This window comes from Aulonocara stuartgranti (genome assembly GCF_965226115.1).
Source record: "Aulonocara stuartgranti genome assembly, chromosome: 22".
Lineage (NCBI taxonomy): Eukaryota > Metazoa > Chordata > Actinopteri > Cichliformes > Cichlidae > Aulonocara > Aulonocara stuartgranti.
The window spans coordinates 3927414-3942265 of NC_138957.1; the positions used below are offsets into that span (position 1 = coordinate 3927414).

Genomic DNA, 14852 nt, shown 5'->3' on the forward strand with positions numbered 1-14852 from the left:
ACATGATTCAGTCTCTGTGTCAAGGTGGGACTCAGATGTTGTCCCGGTCACAGCTGGTCCCTACGCAGCAGCAGGCCCTGGACTGGTGAAGTTTCTCTTTGCCTCGCTTCTGCCATATTGGAGAGGAGGACCTATGACCTCACTATGCTGTCTCACTGAGCAATGCGCCACCCGGAGGCCGGGGAGTGCAAATATCTCTTACACATAGTTCACTTCGGTGACAAATCTCTCTTTTATTTTTTAACAAGTACTACTTCTGATGGGATCACACATTATTAATGTGTGACACCTTAATAACTGTATTTGCATCTGTTGCTGCTTCCTGTATTTTTGAATTAAACAACCATGAGGTACAGAAATTAAAACAAAACACATCTCTGTTTATTTCTGTTCCAACCCACGGTCTGCTTTTCATGGAGCACGCCATCACTTTGTCCATTTTTACTTATTTTTCTTTTGTCCCGAAACAAGCCGAGCCCACCAGCATTCTGAATGACAGTATGATGACCAGGTCCGCGTCGACCTCATTGATAAATGTGCTCTGCCCAATCATAGGCATTGGTTGCTACCGACAACAAGAAATAAAGCAGGGCTGAACCATTTTCTAATAGGGGAGGGAGGGTAACGCTATGCAATATATTCATTTTTTAGAATTTATATTCAACGTTCATTGCAGCTAGGCTCAAAGTGTTAATGCTAGCTTATTTTAATAAACAACATGTCATATGCAAACAACTAGGGTGTGGCAAAGATTATTTTAGGGTGGCACATGCCCACCCAATGCCACCCCTGTAGATCCACCCATATCAGTGCTGAACTTGCTGTCTCAGAAAGTGAAAACCAAACAAGAGCTCAAAGTGGACCTAAAACAAGGCTGAAAATGACAGGCATAAACACTGAGTTTGTTCTTAGAAAATCTTTCTGTATTTACAGGTTTGAACAGACAAGCAGCTACAGATAAAGAGTGCTTATATATACAGCAGCACAAGATGTTAAAATGAGTGCTAAAACTATACGGTATTTACAGATGGACTACAACTAAGAACAAGTTTTATCACAAAACGTCTGGTACTCTACACAGTATCACAAATTCAATGAGCTGTACAGTTAAAAACCAAAAAATGGCAAATCTACATGAAATCCAATGTTTCTCCAATCGAGAGGCACTGAATTAAAATGTATTTACATTATATATACATGTTATAGTGTATAAGCATGTATGTGTTCATACAGATATAGCTACCTGTGGTGCAAAAGCAGCAAAAGAAATTAGAATGTATGGAATTGAATACTACAAAGGAAAAAAAACAAAAAATGTTTGTGCTAAATGGGCTGACTGACAAAAAGGTTACACCATACATAACTAATATACTGGCAAAAACAAAGATTGAGCCCAAGGAAGTAATGTTTGCTCAAAGTCCTAACGGTCCTAACGGTTACGTCAGTCATTTAAAAGAAAAAAGAAAAAAAAGAGATTGTCAATAATACTTCAAGTTCATGCAAAGACGTAAACCATTAAAACAACAACAAAAAAATAACTTTTCCCTGTTGACCAACCAGCTGTGCAGCTTTCCCTTCATCGTGACACAGAAGGGGCAAAATAAGAGGGAGGGCGGGGCTTCCTGTGCGGATTATGGAACAGAGTTAGAACGCAGTACGGGCACTTGGTGGGGAGGTACAGTCTCAGAGTCAGCCTCATCCTGGTTGGAAAAGCTGCTCGTTGTGGCAGTGCTGGGTGGTGGTGGTGTGGAGGTGTTAGCGGTGGTGGTGAGGGTGGTGCTGATGACACTGCTGCTGCTGGTGTTGGTGCTTGTGCAACTGGCAGCAGGTGTAGTGGCCTGCTCCTCTTTGGGCTGCTTACTGGCAAACTCAGTGATGCTAAAGACAAATTGGAGGCAGCCCAGTTTGATGTAGCTGCCATGGTGGAGCAGGGCCGTGCCCTCCCAGCCCGCCCCGTTGCCTCCAATTAGACTGGAGCTACTCGCTTTGCAGCTACAAGACGGCTCAGCACCACCCTGACGTTGGCTACTCATCACTCCTCCTACTGGCAACAACCCCACCATGGAGTTGGCTCCCTCGTCCTCTTCCCGTTTCTTACTGCGACCTACGCAAAGAAGAAATGCAGCAGGTCTGAGAAAGACGTCTGTACAGACTAGTGTCACAGTAAACTCCATTAATGTGGAGACAATGCAACCATGAAAAGATTTCACTGATTACATTTTATCCACAAAATAAAAATGAACACTTTGTTTTGAAAATGAGACTAAAATCATGTGGAAAGCTGAACTCTGGCCAACATGTTTTACACTCATCATCTATAAACACTTTCAGAGAAATCTGATTTAATGCTGTTTCACACTGCAGCTCTTTACTAATCAAACATCTGTCCAAATGATCTTTAATAACAGATTAAGACTGGAAGCTTTATGTGATACAGCAACATTCAGATTTTACATAACGTGGTCTGCCACAGAACAAGTATATCTGACTGCTCATTTTAGCACTTTATTTATTTACCTTTCTCATTGCTACAATGCCACATGCACCAAGTTTACCACTGTACTGTACGTTTACTACATCCTTACTTTTACTTTGAAATTGCAACTGATAATAACAAGCCAGCCCGTTCTTTCCCATTTGGTGTTTTCTCTACCAGCAGGCTCGCTGGCTAGATCGCCATTATGGATGGAGATGAACTCCAACACCAAACTCATGGTTTGTTTTTTCCCTGCACTTCAAGCTGGCACTCTAACCAGAACCTACAACAGACGGAGAACTGGTTCGTGTGCAGTTCTCCAACAATGAGAATACAATGAGCTCACTGGGACTCAGAGCAGAACAAGAGCCAGCAGCTGCAGTCCAAGAACATGGGCTGACTGAAGACAGCTAATGATGATGTTCACTTATTTATTTTAGTTTTATATTAAGCTAATATTATTCACTTAAAAATAAGCACACATAGCTCAGCACATCTCATAGGCTACTGTAAGGTATGAATTACAGCAAGAAGGTGATAAGTTTTCTTGTCATTGGTTCACTGCACTGCATAAACTAATTACATGTACCCATTAAGAATGACAAATGTGACCTTAACCACAATTTGGATGAAGAACACTAAAAGCTGACCAATACTGCAGGAGCAGTGTCAGCGTAACAAACAGGACACTGACATTAAGCACATGGGGGGCTACACTTCTATTCAGTATTAGAGTATAAATTAAAGTATTCCTTTAATTTACAGAAGCAATGACGTTATGATTTCTTCACAAATAAAATTTTAACTATTTTAACCAGAACACATACAGATGAGTGGCTAAGTGGAAGAAGATGGATGGATATTCATAAAAGGTTTATACAAAATCTATGAGTGACGACCTCATCAGCAGTCCAAGTCAAACTGGGCACACAGACCTGGGTTCCTTCAAGCCAATCCAAACAGATGACGGAGATGTACTTACGAATGATTCCTTGGACTTTGGCTACCAGGCCACCGGGTGGACATGGTGAGGTCTTCTCAGAGAAATCGCACGAGTACAGGACATTATCCACTGTGGTGCCATGCTCGCTATAGTTCAGAAGCTCATAATGCTTGGTGTTCTGAAGGACGACAAACACACACACACACACACACACACACACACACACACACACACACACACACACAATTTACATCTTGGTCACTAACAACCACAGGAGTGCTCTGCAGAGTGATGTAGTTTAAAGGCCTCACCTCATCATAGAAAATACAGGCATGTTTCCCCGATACGTAGTTGCAGTGACCATAGTTTGTAAGGCACACATCCATGTCAGAGCCTTAAAGAAACAGTTAAAGACTTACACACCCTTTCCCACAACACAAAGAATACAGATTTGCAACATGGATTTTTTTCTGCAATATTGACGTGTCAAAATGTATTTTAATGACCTGCACTCCAATGTGACATATTGTGTTTTTGTTCAGTAGTTTTTATTCCACATGGTCCTGTTGTGACCCTCACAGGTCTAAGAACTTACTTTCACAGACAACTATCACTCAACCTGACTAATGATGCAGAGACTGGGAGCTAGTACAGGCTCAGTATATTATTATATTATACTCTGTCGTGTACTGCTGCCTGTTGTACAGAAGTACAGTCATGGTTAAAAGGATACCTTCTGTCAAGGTTTACATATTGGGACAAAATAAAAATCATCTTGTTTTTAGCAGGTCTTGAAATTAAATCTTGATATATAACCTCAGATGAACTATAAAATATGACATTACACTGTCATGTATTTGACAAAACTAAGCCAAAATGCAGAATTAGTGGATGAAGCACTAAGCAAACCCTTGTTGCTTCCATAGAAATAAAGATGGCAAGTAGCAGGTACATACTGCTAATCAAACACAACTGATTAACTGATTATCAGCACGAGTGACCACCTCTATAAACTCAGAAGCATTCTGGTGTGTGTCGACATAATGCCAAAGAGGAAAGATGTCTTAAAGAATAAATGAGTGCTGCATGTCAGTATCTGAAGTTGCATGAAGCCAGTCCCAAACACGCTCATAATTCTACCATGAGAAAGATTATTCACTATTCAAGTGGAAAACATGCAAGACAGCTGCAAAATATTCCCAGGAGTTAAAGTCCAAAAACAGTCACCAAGGATCAGGCAGTGCAATGACTCCAAGCACGTCAGCAAATCTGTCTGGTGGTTCTGCAAGCTGATGAATGATGGGGTGTTGTTAGTTTTTCCACACACTGCTTCTGCTTCACTTCCCATTTTTATATCTGTAGGAGTGATTAGACACCAAACCAGGGGCCGTGGTACACCTGCTGTGTTGGCAGCTTTGTGTGTCACCAGTAAGACCATCACACAGCTATATCCATTCATGCTAGCTGTTACGGTGCATGTACGTGCTGCAGTATTCTTCTGAACAATAGGTGTTGCCCGTCCTCCAAATCAGCGATGATATAGAAGGAGAAGAAGTCAAAGTTGGAAGCCGAGGAATTTTAAAGTTTTTGCCAAGTTTCAACATCTCCCTCTGTGAAACCTGTGAACCTCTAAACTTCTGTACTGATATGATGTTAGGATGCCATTAAAAACAGACTTTAACCCAGCTGCAGCAGCAATGCAACAACACACCAGATTATAAAAATGGAGAAGTGCATGACCAGCAGCGATGACAGCTTACAACATGTAACATCAACTTTGCTGTATGGTGACATTTGCCAGGCACCACACAGCAGGTATGATGGGGCCCTACCTATGTTCTACTTCGGTCTTATTAAACTTTAGTCACAAGGCAAGAATATAACCTAAATCAAACATGATTGACTGGAGTTTGGTGAACTGGTATAATTTCAAAAAACTACGTGAGAGCAGCTTTAATACTGTTCTCCTATGTGAACCTTTCCCCATCAAAGGTGAAGCCTAAGAGTGGCTCAGAGCCAGGGCACAGAATGCAGCAGGGTCAAAGTCACAGCGACTGAATGTCCTACCTGATCCTATGTGTAACGTCCTATAGCACATGCTGACAGCTGCTCCTCTTCCTGTCAGAGGGTAAAAGACCGTTCTGGCTTGCACCTTTTTCTGACCTGGAAGGAGGGGAGTGTAGGTTTTAATAATTAGAACAAAACAGCAATCAAACAGCAGAAAAACTGACTTCTTGACAAGTAAACAGACTAAACTGTAGTGCAAAGGTGTCTTACTGTTTGGGTGGGGTGCTGAGGTTTTTGGGGTAGTGCTGGTGGTGGGGGGAGGGTGGGTGCTGGGCACTTTGGGAGCAAAGAGCTGCTGGATCCTCTGATAGGCCAAGAGCTTGATGATCTCTGTATCCAGTTTGTCCAGCTCGATCCATGCACACACACAAACACACACAACCGCTAAAAGCTAATTACATCTTTGTGTGCTTCATAGCAGAACACAGCAATACGAAGGCTCTTAAACTGTCACATGTGGCCACAGAGTGACAAACTCACCCCCATCCTCCTCTTTTCCATCCTTCATGCAGCTGGACAAGTTGGTGATGGAGGGCAGTGTGTTGGGCAGCAGTGAGTCCGTCAGTGCAGGAGCAGCCTTTATGTCTGAGGGACAGGAGAGGAAAAAAGAGACAAACTGACATTGAATATGACGGCCCAGCTGTGTAAGTGTTTCAGTGTCTAAAAAGTCACTCCAACCGGTTGATGCACAAAGTGATACACTTGCAAAAATTCTACAAAAAGACTTCATTTAACACACTTCAAAGAGTCACGAGAACTTGTTGCAACATTATTTCATCTCCTTTAACTATCATGTGTTTGGGTTTTTGGGAGTCAAGGATCCCAATAAAAATCAACAGCAAATCTTACTGGTGTGTCTACTGCATGAAGAGTTACAGCAAACTGACAGAAGCACTGATATCAGAAGTAATTTCTGACCACATCAATGTCCACTTTTTTCCCAGTTAATGCCAGTCGTTTATCTGGACCTCTCTCCTATCACATCGAAAATGAATCAAAACTCAGAACCTCCGATCGATACGGTCTTGCCCATGTCAGTTATTTTGGTTTGTAAAATCTGTCAATAGTCCGCCCATGATTTACTGTCCCCTTTGAGACAGACATGTATGTTGTCACCTGACACTGCTCTGTCCAGTCTGTGGCAAGTAAACGTAAAGAGATGTCAGATACCAAGTCAGCTTCCCACCTGAGCAGTCTGTACCAAATAAAAATGCTGTTTTTTGTCTTACTCTTAGTAAACTAAATAAATAATTCACTGACCAAACACCATCCACTCTGATAATTTGCATCTGCTGGTGAAAGAAACTGATCTGACATCAGTGTTAAGTTAACAAGCTCTATGTGACAAGCTCTAAAGAGTCATGCATTAAATGAAACAGCAGGAGTATTTCTTGTAATCAAATTACTCGATGAATAGTTGCAGCCCTGGCTAGTACTACAGGCAGAAAGAACAAGCCTGTATGATGACTTTAGAATTACAAGTTTAGTTTACTTTAATTACTGTTAAACTACAGTGTTATGTTTTTACTTGTACTTAAATTTCCAGAGAAAACACTAAAGGCTGTTTTTGTGCTTAGATTTAACTCGTGCTGTGTCACTAATATTGCACTGTAATACTATTGTATCCCAGAAATTTACTAGTCAGTACTAATACAATAGAATTATGCAATTCTCAATACCAAAACAAAATGATCATCCCATGTACATAAAGGCTGCCAACCGACACACACTGCATAAAACCCCCACAACACCTCCTCCAAGTGGTGAGCACATGGGGGGTGGGCCTATGTCATCTCTTTAGCCTGTACACAGCCAGACTGCATGGGCTAAAACACAGTCTCTGGTTAGACTTCCTTGAGCTCTTCCCCAGGCCTGGCTCCAGGGTGGGGCCCTCGTAATCACTATAGCTACTGTACATTATCTCTTACACTTTAAAGTATTATTAGAGTAAATTATTATTATTATCATTATTATTACTATTAGCTGTATAAAGTGATACATTAAGACTGCAGCTTTGACATTTCTGATGTGTACCTGGAGTAGGTGCTGATGCAAACTTTACTGTGTCGTGCTCCTGGCTGCTTCTAGATGGTGCATCTGTGAAGGAACTGCTGGTGATTGAGAAGGAGGGCTTTTCATCGGTGCTCACACACTCCTCCTGGGGCTCTGTCTGGCTCCTGTGGTTCTGTTGGCCAATGTGGGGCCATATCGTGGGGGCAGTGGGGCAGTTCTGTTGGGCACATGCATTTACAGTGCTCTCGGGTTCCTTCTTAACCGTTTCTGTTCCTATGTGGTTCACCAGTCCAGAGGCAGAAGCTGATGGCGTCTTCCCAGCCTTCAGTCTGTTCTGTAGCTCAGCCTGTCTGCAGGAATCTGACGCACTGTTACAGTCTACAGGTCCATTGGCTCTGGGAGGCTGAACCAATTCCAGAGGTCCATTAGATTTCCTACAGTTCTGACATGGTGTCACGGTGCATTTGCAAAGAACTAGCCCTGATGGGCTGTCCTTGGAAAGAGAGGCCCCCTGGGAGTCACTGGGTGTACTGCAAGCTTTAGAGCAGGGGTCAGGGGAAGAAGTCCTTTCTAATGAGGCCTGAGTTTTCATGTCCTCTGATGTTCCACTTGATTGTGTATTTGCTTTCTGCTCAAAGTGCCACTCTGTTGATGAGGGCTTCTGTTTGATGGATAGGTGTCGCATGATACTGCACTGGAGAGCGATGACATCCTGAATCCAACTGAAACTGAGTGGGGTTTCTCTCCATAGCAGCCGCTATTAGGAGCTGAAAGAGTCTCTTGAGGAGTCGCAAGGTCGGAGCAGAAACTGTAGAACTCTGAACTTCATCCTCAGGCTCTGCTGCCTCCTCCTCTCCATCGTTCGGCTCCTCTGAGGGGGTTGGGGTGGATGAAGTGTTGGAATTTGGAGTCCCAGGTCGGCTGTTAGGCCTGCTGCTGGTTCTGCGGTCCAATAGTCGTACCTGGGCCACTCGTAGCCCAGGGCCTGCAGCTCCGGCCCCCGGAGGAAGACCGTCAAGCTGCAGCCGGCCAGCGTTGAGCAGCAGCTCCACAGATGGAGAGGCAGAGCGCTTGGAGGAGGATTTCTCTGGCAGGTCGTTGGTCTGTTCAGACTTCTGTTCTGTACATAGACACACAAAAAGACCCAAACACTGATTTAAAAGCCATCTCTTGACCCTGCTGTCCTACCTAGTTAGAGGCGAATCGCCAACCTTCCTTTTATCTCAAAAATTCTTGAAAAAATAATTTTTAAAAAGCTAACAGATAATTTTCAGAGGAATGGCTTATTTGAACAGTTTCAGTCAGATTTCAGAGCTCACAGCACAGAAACAGCTTTAGTGAAGGTTACACATCATCTTCTCATGGCCTCAGTGCAACGTTCAATACTTTTGACCATAATATTTTATTAAAGCAATTAGAGCACCCTGTAGGTATTGATTTCTGCAGTGGTTTGTATCATATTTATCTAAGGTTAATTATGGATGTGCTAGGACCAATTCTGTTTACAATTTAAGTGCAGTATCATCAGAAGGCATAGCATACATTTTCACTGCTATGCAGAGGACACCCAACTTTATTTATCCATGAAGCCAGATAACACACACCAATTAGTTAAACTGCAGGAATGTCTTAAAGACATAAAGACCTGGATGGCCTCTAATTTTCTGCTTCTTAATTCAGATCAAACTGAGGTTATTGTACTCGGCCCTGAAAATCTTGGAAATATGGTATCTAAGCAGATTCTTACTCTGGATGGCATTACCTTGGCCTCCAGTAACACTGTGAGGAACCCTGGAGTCATTATTGACCAGGACATGTACTTCAATGCACATATTAAACAAATATCTAGAACTGATTTCTTCCAATTCCAATCTTTGTGTAATATCTCTGAAATAAGAAATATCCTGTCTCAGAGTGACGCTGAAAAACTACTTCATGCATTTATTACTTCTAGGCTGGACTAGATGTTTTCTAATATTTTGGGACATCATTTTAGAGACAGAACATTACTTTTTACTTACCACATTGTTCATTCTCGCCAATGTCTGAGATGCAGCAGACGATAATTTACACTTTGCACTGTCTTCATGGATTATTGGTTCATTTTACGCAGATTACATAATAAAGTCAGTCTTGTATTCCTTGCAGTCATATCAAACACACAGGCCAGCACCAAGAAATAAAGAAAAGTGCAAGACGCACTGAAAACGCTGACCTGTGTATCTCAATAATAAAAAAAACTATATACATATGTACAGAAATAACTCCTCAGACTAGCCGCATCATGATGGTCTCTGTGTAAGATGGAGAGGTGTTTCCAGCCTTTCCAGACACAGCGCAGACATGAGGAGTTAGAAAGTTTGCTCCAAAGCACGAGGAAACATCCATATGTAACATCCATATGCCATATGTCCAGGAAAGGCTTCATTGCTGATCACAGCCGGAGACGTTTCCTTGGTGGAGTGGGGCTGCTGCTGCTGCTCTCCTCCTCTGCAGGCTTCCTCTTTGCACCCTGTGTAAACCTCTTCAGAAACTGGCAGAGCACCGACATGATTACTCTGCCGTCAGAGGTGTAGTCCGTAACTCTCCATCGATTTGTCATTTCCCTTTCCTCTGTGCAATACACAGTGGAAATGACTCTGGTGATGGTGTCGCCGTCGACATCCAGGGTGCAGACGCAGTTCCTCTGATCTGCCTTCAGGACAGAAAGATCTGCCTTCTCTGGAAGCAGAGGTGTGAGGAACCATGAATGGAGGTGGGACCCTGCAGGCGGCACCATTAAACCAGCTGGTGAGTTGGTAGGAGGAGATGGAGTGGTGTTCTCCAACTGGCTCTCTGGCACATGAGTGAAAGGTGTCGTCAGCAGCAGTTTGTTAAAGAATCCCCTGAAGGCAATATAAGGAAACGCCTTCGTCCCCGTAACCAGGTTGTGGTTTAACGAGAGGACCAGATTTTTCATAGAGTCCACATGGCTGGGGCTCAAAGGACGGTTCCTCAGGTTAGAGATGAACATCTGGCATACACTGACAGGACTCACCAGCTCAGCTACGAGAAAACAAAAAGATCATCTGTGTTAATCGTGACATAATCAGACAAATTACGGATTTAAATGTCAAAACATGGCTTTATATCATCATATGTTATTTCTACACACAGACAATGAGAGGCCCGCAGCAGCACTCTTTATGAAAGCCTTAAGATTGGTAGAAGGTGAGAAAAATGGTTTTGCACTGTAAATGACTAAATTTCATGTTTTAAACCAAAGATCACAGCACCAAACTCTGCTTGTTAGCATGTTTAAACAGTAAAAATGTACTGCTGATAGAATTCATTTGCAAATTCACATTTTAGCTGCATGTAAATTAAAAATGTACAGCTCATAGTAAAGAATAACTTTGTGTGTTCTTGGTGACTGTGAACAACATTTCATGATAAATGAATGTCATCCATAATATTTGTGAATTATGGACACATTGTCAGTAAGGCTGCATAGAGTTTCAGTGATGTTTAATAATGAATTCATGTTCAGCACTTATTCTTATTTTATTTAAGCATCAGTCTGTTGAAAATAAAACAGCTAAAGTCAGGTGAGAAACCTCCAACCTGCTTATTGCATGCACACAGTTTCAATTTCTCACCGAGCACATAACATACATCTGGACACCTGTACAGACACGGCAATATACAATGCACTCACATAAATATGATATACTTAATTCAGCATCAGTAGCTATAACTGATTTTGCACATAATGCGTGCAAGATCAAATTTTGGCCACATCTCCGAGGACTCCCTAACCTCCCTCAAAATTTCCCAGCTTTATAAACGCAACGAGTGCCTCTGTGAACTCTCACAGCTCCATCATGCTTCTATACAGATTCGTAATTTATTAACTTTATCGTCTAATTCAGGGCCAGTTGCTAAAACATGTAAACTCAAACCCTCCACATACAAAAACAGGACTCCAGGATGACCGCACTGACGTCAGACGTCAGCCTCCCGCAGGTTCTAATGACTGACGTCGTTTCCATGGCGCGTGCGTTAAATTGAGTGGGGTTTTTTTTAGCATTTTTCAAACCAAAATTGCCCAAAATTGAAGTTTCTAAAGTTTGACATATTTCACCTGAAATGTTCACACTCATGAAATCTTCCTCACTTTAAAGTAATAAAAGGCCAGTCTAAGGTGTATTTGTTTGCTTAAATATTCTATTATACTTATTAGCTCACTAAGCTTTACCATAGAGCTCATCCAGAATACGGGTGACACCAATGGAGAGCAGGTACTGCTCACGCCGTACTCCGCCGGAGCTCATTTTTGGGGTGTTTGAATCCTCGTTTCAAGCACTAGTTTTAAAACTTTGGAAACAAACAGGTTTTCACAGCGCTATTAAACAAACCTCCTGCTCGCACTCTCATGTGAAAACCAAATTCGAACGTTGGTTTCTGCTTTTATACCTGCCGCGCTACACGTCATCCTCGTCACCTTGACTCCCAGGGTCACGCAGGCGACGCGGAGTGATTCAGAATAAGTTTCCTATAATTATCAGATTTTTAAAAATAAGAATTCTCATTTAGTTTCGCAGTTTCTAATCATAAGTATTTTAATTATTGAATTATTGTAATATGTAATGTGTTTTTTGATCATGAATTCGTCTCTTTATAAACAACAAGTAGGCCTACAGTGATTTATGCGCAATTTTTGAGGACTCTGACTTTAAACTATTTTACAAACGCGAATTTGAAACTTGAATAAATAGCGATCCCTTGAGCTTTTACAATAGCCTATGAAGGTTAGTATTTAAGCTCAATAAGCTGCTGCATTTATAACATTTGTATTGGAAATTTATCTCCGTAAGCACAAAAATAAATCCATAATAAAAGAAATTTTACCGTTGAAGGAACTTCAGTGTTGATCGTAGGTCCACATGGTAATGCATGTAAAAGTAGTAGTAACTGTTGTGTGCCCACCTTATTACTGAATTAGGCAGAGCACGCTGAATTAAATCAGGACATAAAGCACGGTCTTTCTCTTGCTTTATTGAATGCTGTCGATCTGACAACTAGCCATGTAACAGGGCCTCCTTCGGACCACCACATCCAGTTTAAAAGTCATCACATTAAGACAGCCATATATCAGTACCTACATGACATCCCCCTTTCCCTTAGATTAAAATTTTTAAGACTAAAGTTTGAATGTCATTTTTTTTCTTTAACATTGAACATTCTTTCTTGTCTTACTTTCGAACAATTATATTATCTAACTGCCTCACCACACACACTGTAAAAAAAATTCAGTAAAAATACAGTACAATCTACTGTATACACGTGAAGGAATTTTCCGTATTAGTCATTTACAGGTATTTTTCTGTATTTCTCAATTACTGCAATGCATTGTGGGAAAAAGAACCTGAAAAGGAGGGAAAAGTAAGCGCAAGAGCAGCCATTAGGCTTCTTTCAGGCTTCATCTGGATTTTGGACTCTGAAGTTGGAGAAACTGCCTTCAAATTTCTGTGGTAAGTATTAAAACTCATGTTTCCTTTTATTAAAATATTTTTTTATTCAGAAAGAATTGTTAATTCTTTCTAAATTGTTAATTAATGCCACGATCGCAAAAGAATTGCGATCGTGGCTCAAGAGTTGGGTGTTCGTCTTGTAATCGGAAGGTTGCCGGTTCGAGCCCCGGCTCGGACAGTCTCGGTCGTTGTGTTCTTGGGCAAGACGCTTCACCTACCGCCTACTGGTGATGGCCAGAGGGGCCGATGGCGCAATATGGCAGCCTCGCTTCTGTCAGTCTGCCCCGGGGCAGCTGTGGCTGTAGCTGCCTCCACCAGTGTGTGAATGTGAGAGTGAATGAATAGTGGTATTGTAAAGCGCTTTGAGGGGTCCCGAAAAGCGCTATATAAATGCAGTCCATTATTATTATTAATTTATTTGTTAACTGGTTTCGGCTGTCTCCAGACAAGTCAGGAATATTTTGCTGACTCAGTTTTTAAAATAATTGTTATTTAGGTTTAACAAAAGAAGCTTCCCATTTTAGTTAATGTTAAAATAATCTTTACTGTGATACCACCAGTTTTGCCCTTCAGTGGCTGAACCAGTTTTCATAAATATTATAGTTAGCTGTCTGTGTCTCTCTGGGTATTACACAGCTGTGATGTGGATAACTGGATAACTGGGAAAAGTGAGAACTTCATGGTCCTAGAAATTATTCTAGGACTCTAATAAGTACTGTTTCAATACCTGTGTTTTACAGTTGGCTCTACTGTACACTTTAAAGGGTTTCAGGAAAAGTTACACTAACCCTAGTTTAAGCCTCAGACCTTCCTGGCTGACGCTAGCAAATGCTAATGTTAGCCTCTGATTTGGGCTGCTAAAGTAAAGACTTTTAGCTAGCTGACCAGCATAGATTATTTCGGTGGTTAACAGACTGTAGTGGTAATATTATTGAAAGTATCGTTTCACCTCAGCACATTTATGTCTATTTTGTAGCACATAGAAATGTTTAGTTAATATTTACAGACAGACACATTTTCCCTGTAACTGTGTTTCTACTCCAACATTTGTTGAAAATGTATTTTATGAAATGCCGAGCAGCATTTCTAGTATGTGGAATATTTTTGTCACCCCACTGTGCTAATGTGACTAAATACTAATAATGATTACTAAAAAAATTCAATAATAAATCAATAATAACTATTTCTTGATTGAACTATAATGTAAGCGCAGTGCTGGTGTGCAGGGGCTTTATATGCCTTGTCTATATCAAGCTTTTAGCCAAATATAAGTAATTTATTACACGGCGTGCTGCAAGGAAAAGCCTGTTCTAACGTTTGAGCCTAAGGATTATTTTGAGCACCTGACAGCTCTTTTTTGCTTTTCATTCGTAAACTCTCTCGAAACTCTTTCATGTGATTCTTGTGTAGGTGGTTAAAGAGGTTTGTCGTGTTTGAGTGGTGGTGGGGACCAGTTTGTGGCATAATTTGCATAGTACAGTTTTCTGGGGCGTGTCAGACTTTTCATAACCAAACCATGTCCATGCTACAGAGGTAGCCCCTCGTTTAACAATAAGGTCCTCGATTTCTTTTGACTGGTCCTTCTGTTTGGAGCTAGCTGGTTCTGCCTCATCCTTGCTGGCCATGCTGGTATTCTCTGTGCCTTCATCTGCGTGGTGACTGTAAGCGCCATTTATAGTTACTTGATGTTTTTATTTGAGGTCATTTGTTTGATGCATATTCTGAAATTTTATGTTTGAGAATAATGTATATCATTTCAGTTTATTTTGAAAAGTCTCAACAGACACTTGAGCTTTATTGTGAAAGGTTTATATGGAAAATAAACAAGCGGACGGCGGAG

The 14852-nt window shown here is 41.4% G+C and overlaps 1 pseudogene across 1 annotated transcript; it reads right to left on the minus strand.

Annotated features, from left to right (window-relative positions):
• Positions 1-926: 926 nt before the first annotated feature.
• On the minus strand, positions 927-11999 carry LOC309698893 (PHD finger protein 12-like; annotated as a pseudogene). The gene is made up of 9 exons (XR_014280799.1): positions 11737-11999; positions 9521-10544; positions 7521-8619; positions 5967-6071; positions 5697-5870; positions 5487-5582; positions 3731-3813; positions 3459-3597; positions 927-2104 (listed from the first exon to the last, which is right to left on the minus strand). The product of XR_014280799.1 is annotated as a PHD finger protein 12-like (transcript).
• Positions 12000-14852: the final 2853 nt, after the last annotated feature.